Source organism: Cnephaeus nilssonii (assembly GCF_951640355.1).
Source record: "Cnephaeus nilssonii genome assembly, chromosome: X".
NCBI classification, from domain to species: Eukaryota; Metazoa; Chordata; class Mammalia; order Chiroptera; family Vespertilionidae; genus Cnephaeus; species Cnephaeus nilssonii.
Genome location: NC_137071.1, coordinates 32,643,029 through 32,658,526, shown reverse-complemented (window position 1 = coordinate 32,658,526; position 15,498 = coordinate 32,643,029). Strand labels below are relative to the sequence as shown.

The window sequence follows — 15,498 nt, the reverse complement described above, 5'->3', positions numbered from 1 at the left end:
GAGAGAAAAATAATTTTTTTAAGGGGAAAGGTTAGGAGGAAAGTGATGGCAAAATGTTAGCGTTGATATAGGGTAAGGGAAAGATGCAAATAGAATGTAGGACACTAATCCCAAAATAAAAGAAAGGGAAAATCTAATGACATTTTAAAAAAAGAAGTAAAATAATAGCAATAATAATGCTGATTGAAAATAAAAATGTAATAATTAAAAAGGTGAAAATCGAGGAAAAAGAAAAAAAAAATTTTTCTTAAGTAAAAGATGCAAAAAATGAAAATAAAAAAATTAGAATAAAAAAATTGAAAAAAGAATTAAAAATTAAAAAATAGGAAGACTAAAATGTGCAGTAGTGGCTGTCATTCACTTCCTCTTTTATTCTGTTTGGTATGCCTGTTTCCCAGTCTGGGCGGTATTTCAGTTCAGCTTCGTTCCTCTGCTCCTCCGTGTTGTAAGCCAATCCTGCTTTTTAAGCCGGCCGTGTCTTAATTTCTCGTATTTATTTTTGATTACACCAGAGACAATTAGCGTTTCAGCCCCTGGGTGGCAGTGTTTCTGAATTGACTTCTGGGCCTCTCTAGCTTTTTTTTTTTTTTCCCCTCTATGGCACTCACTACTGGTTTGTGGAGGTGTGTGCCTCACAGCTGCCTCTCCGATGGTCACACCTAGCTCTGTTCCCAGGTTCCGAAAAAACAACTTCCCCTGCAGTCTTTCAGGGTTTTTCCACCTGGGCTTTCCTATGCGTTGGGCTTAGTAAGCAGAGTCGGAAAGAGCCCAAGTTTGCGGGCATTGGGTCTGCTCACAAGACTAAGGAGCCCGCACTCCTTTGAAAATTCTAAGTCTGATCCTCCTCGTCAGATTAAAATGAGTTGATTTTAAGAGGTCACTTCAGTTAGCAACTCAGAGGTCCCCCTTCCACATTCAGGGATCACGGCAGCTCCAACTGCCGCCGGTTTTTCTAGGCACAGACCTCCCGGTTCCCGCCGGTCCTGCGGCTTGCGAGCTTCCCTCCCACCTCAGGGATTAGAAACCACACCTTATTTCAGGCGAAATCTGACCTTTCCGTGGTTCAGTGAAGGGTTCCTTTGAATCCGAATGTTTGCGCCGATAGGGGACCGGTGTTCTGGTGCTCGCAGCTGTTCAGTGTTTGCAGTTGTCGCGGAAAGTCCGGTTTCCAATAAAATCCTCCTTTCCTTGCAAGATGGCGAGGCGCCCGGTGAGCCCGCAGCTCCGGGAGGGAACCCAGCCCCTGTCAATGCTGTCTCTATGTGGTCTCCACTTATGTCCTTGGTTATCAGGGTTCTCTCCAACTAGTCTTCAATTGATTTTTCAGGAAGTTTTTCTGTATTTTAGTTGTAATTCCAGTTTGGTCCTGGGAGAGTGTCAGTGTAGCTTCCACTTAATCCGCAGCCATCTTGGAAATCCGACTATGTGATTTTTAATCTCTCAATTTGTTTATGTTGTGTATCACATTTATTGATTTGCGGATATTGTAGCATCCTTGTAGCCCCAGAATAAATTCCACTTGGTCATGGTGTACTATCTTTCTAATGTAATGTTGGATCGATTTGCTAGAATTTTGTTGAGGATTTTGGCATCTATGTTCATGAGGGATACTGGACTGTAATTCTGTATTTTGTATTGTGTTTATCTGGTTTTGTGATTAGGGTAATGCTGGCTTCATAGAAAGAGCTTGGAAGTGCTCTTTCCTCTTGAATTGTTTGGAATAGTCTGAGGAAGATAGGTTTTATTTCTTCTTTGAATGTTTTATATAACTCTCCCTGTGAAGCTGTCTGGTCCAGGGTTTTTGTTTGTGGGAAGTTTTTTGATTACTGCTTCACTTTCCTCCATAGTTATTGGCCTATTCAGATTTTTTTATTACTCCTGGTTGAGTTTTGGAAGGTTGTATTTTTCTAGGAATATGTCCATTTCTTCTAGGTTGACCAGTTTTTTGGAGTAGAGATGCTCAAAAGTTTTTTGTTTTTTTGTTTTTTAATGATTCCTCGTATTTCTGTGGGGTGTGTTGTCATTTCACCTCTTTTGTTTTTGATTTTGTTTATTTGGGTCCTCTCTATTTGCTTCTTGGTGAGCCTGTCTAGAAGTTCATCCATCTTGTTTATCCTTTCAAAGAACCAGCTCTTGGTTTCATTGATCTTTTGTATTTTTTTTTTGTCTCTATGTCATTTATTTTCACTCTGATCTTCATTATTTCCTTCCTTCTTCTCACACTGGGCATTTCTTGTTGCTCTCTTTCTAATTCTTCAAGTTTCAGAGTTAGATGTTTTAATACCAGTTTTTCTTGTTTTTGTTTGTGTTTTTGTTTGTTTGTTTGTTTGTTTTTGAGGTAGGCTTTTAATGCTATGAACTTCCCTCTCAGGATTGCTTTCACTGTGTCACTAATATTTTGGATTGTTGTGTTTTTATTGTTGTTTGTTTCCAGTATGTTTTTTATTTCTTCTTTGATCTCTTTGATATCCCAATCACTGTTTAATAGTATGCAATTCAGCCTCCAAGTGTTTGAATTTTTATGATTGTTTTTATTGTAGTTGATTTCTAATATTATGCCACTGTGATCTGAGAAGATGCTTGATATGATTTCAATCCTCTTGAATTTGGAGAGACTTTGCCTGTGTCCCAATATGTGGTCTATCTTTGAAAATGTCCCATGTGCACTTGAGAAGAATGTATATTCTGTAGTTTTGGGGTGGAATGTTCTAAAGATGTCAATTAAGTCCATCTGATCTAGTGAGTCATTTAGGATTGAGGTTTCTTTACTAAATTTTTGTCTAGGTCATTTATCCAGTGATGTTAATGGGGTAGTAAAATCTCCTGCTATGATTGTGTTGCTGTCAATCTCTCCCCTGATATCTTCCAGAAAAAATTTTTTTAATGTATTTGGGTGCTCCTGCATTCGTACATAAATGTTTACCAGGGTTATATCCTCTTGTTGTATTGATCCCTTTAGAATTATGAATTGGCCTTTCTTGCATCTTGTTATGGTCTTCTCTTTGAGGTCTATTTTGTCAGATATAGGTATTGCTACCCCAGTTTTGTTTTTTTTTTTCATTTCCATTTGCCTGGTAGATATTTTCCCATCCTTTCACTTTCAGTCTTCAGTGTGAGTCTTTTGTTCTGAGGTGGGTCTCTGGTAGACAGCATATACTGTATATGGGTCATGTTTTCTTATCCATTTAGTCACTCGATGTCTTTTGATCGGAGCATTTAATCCTTTTAAGTTTAATGTTATTATTGATAGGTACTTGTTTGTAGCCATTTCTGTACTTATGCCTGTGTTCCTTCCTCCCTTTCTATTTCTTCTTTTTAAGGCATTCTTTTCAGTATTTATTGCATTACTGGCTGGGTAGTGATAAATTCCCTTAGCCTTTTTTGTTTGTCTATGAAGCTCCTGATTTCTTTTTCAATTTTGATTGATAGTCTTGCTGGATAGAGTATTCTTGGACTCAGTGTTTTGCTTTGCATCTCTTTTTATATTTCCTTCCATTCCCTTCTAGCTTTATATGTTTCTGTTGAGAAATCATTTGATAATCTGATGGGAGATCCTTTGTAGGCAACTCTCTCTCTCTCTCTCTCTCTCTCTCTCTCTCTCTCTAACAGCCTTTAAGATTCTCTTTGTCCTTAACATTCGCCATTGTAATTATGACGTGTACTTGTGTGGGTCTTTTGGGATTCATCTGTGTTGGGACTCTCTGTACTTGTGAACTTTTTTCTTCCCCATATCAGGTAAGTATTTGGTTATTATTTCTTCAAATCAATTCTCTAATCCTTGCTGTTCATATTGTCCTTCTGGCACCCCTATTATATGTATGTTACTTCGTTTTGCATTGTACCAAAGCTCCCTTAGGCTCTCCTCCTGCTTTTTAATTTTTTTCTCCAGTTGCTGTTCAGATTGGGCTTGTTTCTGTACCTTACCTTCTAACTCACTAATTCAGTCCTCCGCTTTTTTAGTCTACTGTTGAAAACTTCCATGGCATTTTTTATTGTAGCTATATCACTTTTGATTTCTTCCTGATTTTTGCATAGGTTGTTGATTTTCTAGTCCATTGGTTTATGAACTGTATGACTATTACTCTGAATTCTTTTTCTGTCATGTTTCATGCTTTGGTTTCACTTATTTCCTTTCTTGGAGATTCCTCTTTTTCTTTTCTCTGGGGATTGTTTCGTTGTCTCCACATTCTAACTATCACCAGAAGGTCCAAATGCCAAGTTGTGGGTGCCTGGACTGTGTGCAGTGGGAGCTTCGTGCCACCTGAGTGCCACTGAAGAGTTCTGGTACCAAGATATGTGGCTGCCGTGGGTCGGTGGGAGCCACACTCTCCGTGAGTTTTGAGTCATTGGCGCTCAATGTGGCCTCGTGCACACACCTAGAATCATTGACCTGGCCTGTGCTGTGCTGAAAAAGAGACCCCGCTGCCGTGTGCCTAAAACCAGAGTCCCCTAGCATGTGCCAGGAGTCCCCCTTTGCCCATGCTGAGAATCGCGTATCAGTCTCTTTTGCTTGGTGTGTCCTTGCGCCGGGAATCAGGGTCACTGGCTGAGATTTGGAGTCACTGGCTCTTAGTGTGTGTGCACTGGGAATCAGGGATCCCATGCGCACACGATGATAAACAGAGCCAAATCACTGGTGCTCAGTGCTGCCTCTCACATGGGGAATCAGGGTCTCTGGTTTGCTTGGGGGATCAGATTGCACAGCCACCCTGTGTCAGTGGGAGGTCCACTCCTGTGCTGCGGGAAACAGACTTCCATGTGTGCTCCCCCACAATCAAAGTCAGGTCACACAGCTGCCCTGTGTGGGCGTGGGGTCTGGTCATGCGAATGCGTGCTGCAGGAAATAGAATCCCCGTGTTCAAGCGCCCAGGCTCAAATTCAGGTAGTGCAGCCACCCTGTGAGGGCAGGAGGCCTGTTTTCACAGAGTGGGTCTAGCAGTTCATATGCCGCTCCAGTGGGCCTGCGGGGAAAGGATGGGCTCTGTGACTCACAGAATTCTGCAGCCAGGATGTCTGGAGTCTTGGTTTCTGTGGGTCTGCAGCTGTGGTTACAGGTCTTTGTCCCCAGTAGCTGTAGGGTCCTGGTTTGCATCTCAGTCCAGATTGGGTGGTGATGAGGCTAGGATCCTAGTCTCAAGCAGTTCTGTTCTTCTAGATGGCGTGGTTTCTGTCAAAGGGCCAATATTTCTTTATTGATTTTCTGTTTGGTTGATCTATTTAGATCTATCAATGAAGTATTAAGGTCCCCAACTATGATTGTGTTTTGATCTGTTCTCCCTTTACTTCTGTGAGTACCTGTTTTATATATTTCTGTGCTCCATGGTTAGGTGCATATACTAGTATATTAAGAAGTGTTATGTTTTCTTGATGTAGTGGCCCCTTTTTCATTTTAAAGTGTCCATCTTTGTCTCTTGTTATCTTGAAATCTATTTTATCAGATATAAGTATGGCTACACCTGCTTTTCTGTGGATGTTATTTGCTTGGAGAATCATTTTCAACCCTTGTACTTTGAATCTACCTTTGTCTTTGCTTAGATGTGTCTCTTGTCGGCAGCATATGATTGGTTTTTGTTTTTTATCCACTCTGCTGCTCTGTGCCTTTTTATTGGTGAATTCAAATCATTTACATTTAGGGTACTTATTGATGTATGAGGATTTACTATAGCCATTTTATCTTTTGTTTTCTGGTAGCTCTGTGCTCCATTGGTTCTTTTCCTTTGTCTGCTGTTTTTCTTTGGTGGTATTCCATAATTCTTTCCTCTTTTTTTAGTCTGTGTCCCAGATTTGGGATTTTTGTGTGTTGTTACCATTAGGTTTATAAAAAACAAAGTTGCATATACCAGTGATGGCGAACCTATGACACGCGTGTCAGCACTGACACGCATAGCCATTTCTGATGACATGCATATTCACTTGTTTCAACTAGCCAATTTAAATTTGCCTGAAAACTTGACTACTATTTTACTGTCAAATTTATTACTCTAACAATAATCTTGTTTTACCCTGTAAATATTGGTGGAAGGGATTATTTGCCTTCTTGAGTAAGTCCTGAGCATTCCTGGTGGTAGGCTGGATTTAGATATCGTAAACCCACTTCCCCACACCATGGGTACAAGGCAGCTCAAACAATTCTTGTTGGAGTTAGAGGGCAGCTGCTGTCGGCCAAGTCTCTGTCGGTCACCTGGGTCCTGATCTGAGCTGGGCATGGGAAGCACAAAGCAGCCATGGGGGCAGGAGACCTCCCTCAGAAGGGGCTAGGATTTAGGCCCCTGCAATGTTGGGGGGGGTGAGGGTCTGTGCCCCACCTCTGTTGATCCCCAAATTCTCTCCAGATGGCCCCTCTGCGACTGTGCCTGTCTTAGGTTGTTCCTTCCTTGAGGAATCTTACCCGTCTCTGGCTAACCAGCCATCCTCCGGGGCCAAGCAGGGTGATGTGAGGTTCAGTTTTGTCTCCTTGGTAGCCTATGCCCCCGTGGCCTCCATGCCCAGCACCTGCCTTGGGATCCCCTCGCCTGCTGGCAGGGCCCCAGCACTGATCACATATCTTTTGGAACCCGGGTTTCTTCTCCAGGGAGGGCTCAGTTCGCCCCACTGGGTGAGAGACAGATCCATGGCACCAGTCATCACGAGACTTCAACCTCGACATGAACAGAGAGCTCATGCAACAGCTGTGAGCAACTGAGTTGTGAGAAGAGGGTCTCTCTTGGCCTAAAGGGTAAGAGGGACCATATAGAATGCTCAGGTGTCCTCCCAGGAGGCCCTCTACCCAATGAAAAAGGTTAAATCCTTACATGTCCTTTTTAAATTGCTGCCAGACATTCAAATAATTAGTTTGTATGTTTGCTTGGGATAATTGTATATTATGCTGTAGTAATTCTAAAGTATCAAGAGATGTGTTAAGTTTGTCTCCAAGCACCAAACAGATGACTTTATTTTATTTTATTTATTTTTTATCCCCAAGGGTGCGAGGAACTATTATAAGTACTGGGGGTGATCCAAATCTGGGAATAAATTTTCATGACAGTGTAGGATAATATCATGTAAGGATATTCTTTGTTCTAGACCATGGGAATTCCCTTTCAAACTGGCTGTCCATTTCTTTTTATATAGACAAGGTCTTAGTTACATTTTCTGCACCTCTACTGGGGGCACGTAGTGATAGTAGTGACACCCTTTCTTTGGTGTCCACACAAGCCAGAAACCTCTCTTTAATTGTACACACAAAGGGGCATTGTTTTGATTTCGTGTCATACAAAAGGGAAGCTGGGTGGAGACCCCTGTGTATTTATACTTTCTTTCCCCACCCATGGACCTCCTAGATGTCCAGAGTGTTTGGTATTATTGGTAACTACATTAGTCAGAGGATCAGCCCACGTAATGGGTCTTACCCATGAAGGGTCAGGAGCATAAGATCAAAATACTTACCATCTTGTCCCAGGTAAAATTCCCATACATCTGATGATTGCTAGCGTGGCTAGAAAGGCGTTCTCAGGCATTCTTGGGTTTCTGGTTACCTCACAATTTCTTCCCTGAGGTTTGACGTTCTGATTGATGTTTCTCTGTTTCTGGATCTATTTTTCCCCCCATCAGTTTATGTTGTTCATTATATTCCACCAATGAGTGAGATCATGTGATATTTATCTTTCTCTGCCTGGCTTATTTCACTAAGCATAATGTTCTCCATCTCCATCCATATTGTTGCAAATGGTAAGAGCTCCTTCTTTTTTACCGCAGCATAGTATTCTATTGTGTAGATGTACCACAGTTTTTTAATCCACTCATCTGCTGATGGGCACTTAGGCTGTTTCCAAATCTTAGCTATGGTGAATTGTGCTGCTATGAACATAGGGGTGCATATTTCCTTTCTGATTGATGTTTACAGTTTCTTGGGGTATATTTCTAGAAGTGGGATCACTGGGTCAAATGGGAGTTCTATTTTTAGTTTTTTAAGGAAACTCCATACTGTTCTCCACAGTGGCAGCACCAGTCTGCATTCCCACCAGCAGTGCACGAGGGTTCCTTTTTCTCCACATCCTCTCCAGCACTTGTCATTTGTTGACTTGTTGATAATGGCCATTCTGACAGGTGTGAGATGGTACCGCATTGTTGTTTTGATTTGCATCTCTCTAATGATTAGTGATTTAGAGCAGGTTTTCATATGTCTCTTGGCCTTCCTTCTGTCTTCTTTCGAAAAGTGTCTATTTAGGTCAGTTGCCCATATTTTGATTGGGTTGTTTATCTTCTTTTTGTTAAGCTGCATGAGTTCCCTGTAAATGTTGGAGATTAAACCCTTATCGTTGATATCATTGGCAAATATGTTCTCCCATGTAGTGGGCTTTCTTGTTGTTTTATTCATGGTTTCCTTTGCTGTGCAAAAGCTTTTTATTTTGCTGTAGTCCCATTTGTTTATTTTCTCTTTAGCTTCCATTGCCCTAGGAGCAGTATCAGCAAAGAAGTTCTTTTGGCATATGTCAGAGATTTTTTTTGCCTGTAGATTCCTCTAGTATTTTTATGGTTTCCTGTCTTATGTTTAAGTCCTTGATCCATTTTGAGTTTATTTTTGTGTATAGTGTAAGATGGTGGTCTAGTTTCATTTTTTTTGCATGTATCTGTCCAATTTTCCCAACACCATTTGTTGAAGAGACTGTCTTGACTCCATTGTATGTTCATGCCTCCTTTGTCAAATATTAATTGAGCATAGTGATTTGGATCGATTTCTGGGTTCTCTATTCTGTTCCATTGATCTATATGTCTGTTCTTGTGCCAATACCAGGCAGTTTTGAGAACAGTGGCTTTGTAATACAGCTTGAAATCTGGTATGGAGATCCCACCTACTTTGTTCTTCTTTCTCAGGATTGCTGTGGCTATTCGGAGTCTTTTTTTATTCCAGATGAATTTTTGGAAAGTTCGTTCTAGGTCTGTGAAGTATGCCGTTGGTATTTTAATGGGAAGTGCATTGAAATTATAGATTGCTTTGGGTAATATGGACATTTTGATGATGTTGATTTTACCAATCCATGAACATGGTATGTTATTCCATCTGTTTATGTCTTCCTCTATCTCTTTTTTCAGTGTTGTGTAGTTTTCCGCATATAGGTCTTTTACCTCCTTAGTTAAGTTTATTCCTAGGTATCTTAATTTTTTTGGTGCGATGGTAAATGGGATTGCTTTTTTAGTCTCTCTTTCTGTAAGTTCATTATTGGTGTATAGAAATGCCATAGATTTCTTAGCATTTATTTTGTATCCGGCTACTCTGCCGAATTCATTTATTAAGTCTAGTAGTTTTTTGATGGAGTCTTTAGGGTTTTCTATGTACAGTATCATGTCATCTGCAAATGAGGACAGTTTTACTTCTTCTTTTCCAATTTGGATGCCTTTTATTTCTTCTTCTTGTCTGATTGCAATGGCTAGTATTTCCAACACTATGTTGAACAGGAGTGGTGAGAGTGGGCATCCCTGTCTTGTTCCTGTTCTTAGGGGAAATGGTTTTAGTTTTTGCCCATTGAGTATGATGTTGGCTGTGGGTTTGTCATATATGGCTTTTATTATGTTGAGGTATGATCCTTCTATTCCCAGCTTGCTGAGAGTTTTTATCAAGAAAGGGTGTTGGATTTTGTCAAATGCTTTTTCTGCATCAATTGATATGACTATATGGTTTTTATCTCTCAACTTGTTTATGTGATGTATCACGTTTATTGATTTGCGAATATTGTACCATCCTTGCATCCCAGGGATAAATACTACTTGGTCGTGGTGTATGATTTTTCTGATGTATTGCTGGATTCGATTTGCTAGAATTTTGTTGAGGATTTTGGCATCTATGTTCATGAGGGATATTGGCCTGTAATTCTCCTTCATTGTGTTATCTTTACCTGGTTTTGGTATTAGGGTGATGCTGGCTTCATAGAAGGAGCTTGGAAGTGTTCCTTCTTCTTGAATTTTCTGGAATAGTCTGAGGAGGATAGGTTTTAGCTCTTCCTTGAATGTTTTATAAAACTCCCCTGTGAAGCTGTCTGGCCCCGGGCTTTTGTTTGCTGGAAGCTTTTTGATAACTGCTTCAATTTCTTCCATAGTTATCAGCCTATTGAGATTTTTAGTCTCTTCCTGAGTAAGTTTTGAAAGGTTGTGTTTTTCTAGGAATGTGCCCATTTCCTCCAGGTTGTCTAGTTTGTTGGAGTAGAGTTGTTCATAGTATTTTTTGACAATCCTTTGTATTTCTGTGGGGTCTGTTGTTATTTCACCTCTTTAATTTCTGATTTTGTTTATTTGGGTCCTCTCTCTTTGTTTCTTGGTGAGCCTGGCTAGAGGTTCATCAATCTTGTTTATCCTTTCAAAGAACCAGCTCTTGGTTTTCTTGATCTTGTGTATTGTTTTTTTGGTGTCTATGTCATTCATTTCTGCTCTGATCTTTATTATTTCCTTTCTTCTGCTCACTGTGGGCTTTTCTTGTTGCTCCCTTTCTAATTCTTTGAGTTGTTGAGATAGATGATCTATTACCATTTTTTCTTGTTTTTTGAGGTAGGCCTGTAGAGCTATACATTTGCCTCTCAGGACTGCTTTCATTGTGTCCCATAGGATTTGCAATGTTGTGTTTTTATTAGAGAGGATTAGTGACTATTTTTTCCTATGCTCTATATTACACTTCCCAGACTTATTTAATTTATATCTGGATATTTGTACCACTTATTCCCATTTATCATTTTCACCCATCTGTCTATCTCCCTCCCCTCTGGCAACCATCAGTTTATTCTCTGTGTCTGAGTCTGTTTATGTTTTGTTTTGTTAGTTTTTTGTTTGCTTTTATGTTAGACATATAAGTAAAATAACATGGTATTTGTATTACTCTGACTTATTTCACTTAAAATAATATTTTCTAGGTAACCCATTTGGAAATGACAAAATTTCATTTTTTTAACATACAAGTAAAAAACTTTATTTGTCCACACCAGGATTAATTATGTAACAGAAAAACAAAGCGTGGTGGGAGGTTGGTATATACAGCACCTCATTTACATCATAGTCTTAAGGAGGCAGAATGTTAATCTTACCATAGTATCACAACTTTTACCAGCAATGCCATTTTCTCTTCCTCCTCCTTCCTTACATGTCTCTTGCTTGGTCAGCAGGCCATTGGACCCAGCACATATCAGCACTAATGTGCTACAGGGTCTTCTTTCCCACTACTGTCACAGTATAGTGCTTTCCATGTATGAAAGCATTTTTACATTCATCTGTTTCTTTGACCCTCACAATAGTCCTGTGCAGTAGGTAGGATAGTTATTAGTTTCTTTATAGGTGAGGATACTGAGATATAGAATGGTAAAATGACCCACTTAAGGATGGGCAGGTAGTAATGGTTTGGCCTGGAGCTTAGGCAGGATTTCTGGGCTTGTTTTCTTTCATACAATGTCCCTTTATTACAACTTCCTTCCTCTTTATAATATTTTGCCTATTTCTGTTCTGTTCACTTCTTTAAGATATTTCCCTTTAGTTTTATTCCCACATTAATGTTACATTACCCATTAGCTTTTCACAATACTACCTTCAAAATTTAACTCCACTTCTATACTTTAGAACTTCCTTTATCTCAAATAAATCATTGCCTATGTATTTTGCCACCATTAATAGATTAATATAGTACAGGCCTAATTCTTCACCAAGTACTTACCCGTTTTTCCAAAAAGTCTACCTACCTACATTTAGTGTTATCTAGTTATAACTAACACACATCCCTGCATTTATTAGCCTAAAACAATTCAAATGATTTGCCAATGTAATTAGAACCCAGGAGTTCTAACTAGATTCCAGTGTATGCTACCACAGCAGCTGCCTCCTTCATCCATTACCCACTCAACAGAGCAGCTCACTTGCTTGCCATCTATTCATGGTTCTAGGTGGGTTCCCACTGTTGTTTTGACTGTTTCTTCACCTATTTGTATTTCCTGTATTAAGCACCCAAGCCTGCAAAATATAAAACTTCTTCCAACATCCTCAGACTTTTTTTTCAGTCTCCAGATTGAAGAAAAAATTTTTAAATTGGAAATATGGCTCAACATCTTTCTATATCTCAAAGGGTGTTTTTTTTGGGGAAAACGGAATGTATTTGTTGAGAACCTGTGCTTAAAAGGATCTCTTTTTTTAAAAAAATATATTTTATTGATTTTTTACAGAGAGGAAGGGAGAGGGATAGAGAGTTAGAAACATCGATGAGAGAGAAACATCGATCAGCCGCCTCTTGCACACCCCCTACTGGGGATGTGCCTGAAACCAAGGTACATGCTCCTGACCGGAATCGAACCTGGGAGCCTTCAGTCCGCAGGCCGACGCTCTATCCACTGAGCCAAACCGGTCAGGGCAAAAGGAGTTATCTCTTGCAGGCAGTCTTTATTCATACCACCCTCAACTCTTTCCAAAATTGTTCTTTTCCACCACCTGCCACTAACTAGGTGATCTTTCATCTACACCATGTGAGAAAAAGTGACTTTGGAAAGTCCCCTAGAAGGAAAGTTTTCTAGGGCTTGCCTTCTGTAACACACAACACAGAAACAAGGCTAACAAAAAAGAATGAAATTAGCTAAAAAGCACCTGGGAAACTGATATTATCCCAAATCTTTCCAAGATATTCAAATAGTAATCTAAACTTAAAGATATGTAATTATTCATGTAAAGGACCCAAATAATATGGAATGCAAATAATTTACTTACATTTAATATTTTATAAACAGCCAATATCTCATTATATCAGATTGTCAATATGAAACTTAACACATTATTGTGGCTCCCTGTCAGTTCTGAATTATATCCTATAGAGATTAAGAACTATTAAAATGGAGGGAAAGATGGTTTGACTATTGAGTGCTTACTAGTAGGTATGTTATAGACACAGCAGTGAAAATGAAAAAAAGGTACAAATAGATGTTGTGTCTACAGTAGTCTTGAGCTACAGAAGCATTTAAAAAAATGAAGACTTTAAACTTCAGAAAGCAAACAAGTAAAACAAATATTCAAGCAATGAAGTTATCATGGTATACAACCATAATTCTATATCTTGTCAACTAATGTGCCACACCCTTGCCTTACCTCAGTCAAGGTCATATACATTAATAACTTACATGTGTACATAGTGCTTTTAAACCTTTTCATGTCTATTAGCCATTTGATCCTCACAACATCCTTGTGAGGTAGGCATGTTAGGAATTGTTATCTAGCTCCCATTTTACTGATGAGGAAACTGGTGCAGAGAGGTAAACTAAATTGCCTCACATCAGTGGCAAAGCCATGGTAGCTCTGGAGTTGGCTCCATCTGTTTTCCATTAGGCCACCTCTCACATATCTGAAGTCTTTCAATTAGTGAAGAAGTTTGGAAAAAGCAACTAGCAAATTTATTTCTGCTCTTCTGCATATTTATGGATCATCCACTCTTTTCTCTGAGGATGTGGAAAAAGATCTAGGTTACCAAAAGGCAAGAATTGGATCTGGATTTCTACCAGTTTAGGATATCATCAGTTCCTAACTTTTGGTGTTAGAAATTAACCTCTGAAGCAATTTTTCAAGCCCTAGCTAAAAAGCACCGGTTGCCTCTTCCACTGCTGTTGCCAACCATCTCAATGCAATCAGGGCATCCCTGTGGAGCTCATTGGCAGTGTCTTGCTGAGCACTGGCCTCCCCACCAATAGCAATCAGCCTGTCCAATTTTTCTTCCTCATGTTTTGAAAGTTCTCGTGCCAACCTCCTGTTTTCTGCCAATTCAGTTGCAATAGTCCTGGCCACTGACCGCCTTCCTTGTTTTGCCCACCTTGGAGGGGGCTGACTGGTCAAAGGCCTATCCCCACCAGAAAAAGGAGCTCCAGAGGAGATTGGAGGCTGCTGTGTGAAGGCCAACCCAGGAGTGTTTCGGCTGGTGCTGGTGCAGGGGCTGGGCTCACCAGACACACCCAGTCTGGTCATGGGGCCACTCTGATAGGGAGCAACTGAACCTCTGAAAATGTGGTGGGAACTGCTGTAGCTGAGGGTCCCTTGAGAGCACTCTGCACCTGAGGATTCATCCCAGGAGTTCTCAAGGTCACTGGTTTCTCCCATCTGGTCAGTGATTCTCAGTTGACAATCCTCATCTGATTCCTTAACTGTTTTTGAGATAGGCTGATGATCTGCTGCCTGAGTCCTTTTTGCTTTCAGAATGCCAGTTCCCTCTTCCCCTGGGATATCAGAGGCCATTAAATTCTGAGTGTAGTGCTTGGCCCAAGCAGTATCCTCCATTAAGTTTTCTGGGTCAGTCACTACCTGATTTCGGAGAAGCTGATCCAAGGTCTCATAAAATGGACAGTGTGGTGGGTCATCCATACTTGTGGCATGGGCAACATATGCCCTTAAGTATAATGCCTTCAGAACTTTAAATTTGGAGCAGCACTGACGTTCAGTGCGGCGGAAGCCTTCCTGCTTCATTCGCTTAGACACAGCCTGATAGACATCTGCATTATGATGCACAGTCTGGAGGCCTTGAATGTATTCTGCCTCGCCTATGGAGAGAAGAGTTCACATCTCTTGTCTGGACCACCGAATGCCTGCACTGCTATTGAAACTGGCCATAGTGGACTGGGAAGGAAGGCAAACTAAAGAAAGCTACTGGGTAGCAAGGCACAAATCTGAAGGTGTGGGGAAGCTCTGGGTACTTTCAGTTTATGTCCAGGAGCCAAGGGATTCTTCCCTATCAGGGATAATTGCTGAGAAACCAGGTCCAAGGACCAAATTTCTGGCTTCTGCCAAGGATTTGCTTTACTTTAATTACTGTATTTGAAATACTTACCCCCCCTTAACCATTTTTCTAAATTCTTTATTGATTAAAGTATTACATATGTCTCCTTTTTCCCACATTGACCTCTCCCTGGCCATTCCCACCCTCCAGCATATGCCCTCACTCCCCTACTGTCTGTGTCCATTGGTTATGCTTATATGCATGCATACAAGTCCATTGATTGATCTACACCCCATCCCCTTGCACTCTCCCCTGCCTTCCCTTTGAGGTTTGAAAGTCTGTTCGATGCTTCTCTGTCTGTGAATCTATTTTTGGTCATCAATTTATGTTGTCCATTATATTCCACAAATGAGTGAGATCATGTGATATTTATCTTTCTCCGACTGGCTTATTTCGCTTAGCATAATACTCTCAATGTCCATCCATGCTGTTGCGAAGGGTAAGAGTTCCTTCTTTTTTAGAACAGCTTAGTATTCCATTGTGTAGATGTACCACCATTGTTTAATCCACTCATCTGCTGATGAGTTCTCAGGCTGTTTCCAAATCTTAGCTATTGTAAATTGTGCTGCTATGAACATAGGGGTGCATATATCCTTTCTGATTGGTGTTTCTGATTTCTTGGGGTATATTCCTAGAAGTGGGATCACTGGGTCAAATGCGAGTTCCATTTTTAAAAATTTGAGGAAACTTCATACTGTTTTCCACAGTGGCTGCACCAGTCTGCATTCCCATCAGCAGTGCACGAG

The 15,498-nt window shown here is 40.4% G+C and overlaps 1 pseudogene across 1 annotated transcript; it reads right to left on the bottom strand.

The window, feature by feature from the left end:
- Positions 1-13,509: 13,509 nt before the first annotated feature.
- On the bottom strand, positions 13,510-14,735 carry LOC307095968 (myb/SANT-like DNA-binding domain-containing protein 7; annotated as a pseudogene). The gene has a single exon. The product of its transcript is annotated as a myb/SANT-like DNA-binding domain-containing protein 7 (transcript).
- Positions 14,736-15,498: the final 763 nt, after the last annotated feature.